Genomic DNA, 1,169 nt, shown 5'->3' with positions numbered 1-1,169 from the left:
GTGCAATTCAGATGCTTTCAAAGGCTACTTCTTTCAGACTTACATTTTGATTTCTTCATTTACCTTACTGATAACATGATGAAAGTAGAACAGAGACAAACTTTCCTTGAATGACTTATCCTCAGGTTTTTCACTTGTGAGTAAGAAAAGATTCTCTGAACATTTAAAATTGAACTGTAAGGGTGATCTTGAAAATGTCTTCCACTTTTATTTTCACAAATTCTGAATGAACTGTATGACACAAACTCATTTTTCTGCTGCCCACATTGTACCTTTTCTATCTGTGCAAAGGTCACTGTTTGCAGTGAAGAGAAGAGCACAAGAAATATTCCGAAGTTTGGCCTGTTTATATTGTTCTCAACTTTTCTCTCTCATCCAGTAAATCTCAAATTGGCATGTTTTTCATAACGTGTCATTTTTCCTGCCTAGCTTTTTAAGGTGAGTATTGATTCCCATGAGCCTTCCATAGACATCTGGATAACATTCAAAGTTTTTGCCTATGACATTTATGTTTTAAAGCACTGCCACATGGCTTGTTGGGATTTTTTCTTTTTTTTAGACTTGGGGTATGGTCCTGTCTTCATTGCTGACCTGCTATACGACCTTGGGATCATCACTTCATCTCTCTCAATCTCAGAGGCTTTCCCATCAATATTATGGGGGCAATAATACTTGCTTGCCTGGTCTATCTGATAGGGCTGTTGGAAAGAACAATCTGATAAGGTATGAGGAAGTCCTCTGTGAGAAATAGGAAGTTTTAAACAAATACAAGAGGTTCTGAAAGGAGACAATTTAACTGGGATTATTAGGTAGTCCTGGAAATTTGGTTCTTCCTTCTCAGATTAAGAGGTTTGTTATCAGGTCCCCAAATTTTACTATGTGTTATCATTACTGTAATCCCTGTTTGCTGAATTGAAACACCCCAAAAGATCAAATTCTAAGGAAAAAATGGTATGAGTAGATATACTGCCTAAGATTTGAGAATCAATAATATTAGTATAGGGATAAGGACACTTGGCAGGCTTGATTTTTTTTAGAGTTAGGGATACTATGAATATGTTAAAGTGCATCAGTATTATGCGTTCTATTTGCAGCAAAACTAGGGTGAGAAATAGAGATCTCTGGATTTTAGAATTATGGCTGCTTCAGGTGTGAATACAACATTGCTC

Source organism: Trachypithecus francoisi, unplaced genomic scaffold (genome assembly GCF_009764315.1).
Source record: "Trachypithecus francoisi isolate TF-2019V2 unplaced genomic scaffold, Tfra_2.0 Lachesis_group6, whole genome shotgun sequence".
Lineage (NCBI taxonomy): Eukaryota > Metazoa > Chordata > Mammalia > Primates > Cercopithecidae > Trachypithecus > Trachypithecus francoisi.
The sequence above is the reverse complement of the archived record's forward strand: the minus strand, read 5'-3'. Positions refer to the sequence as shown.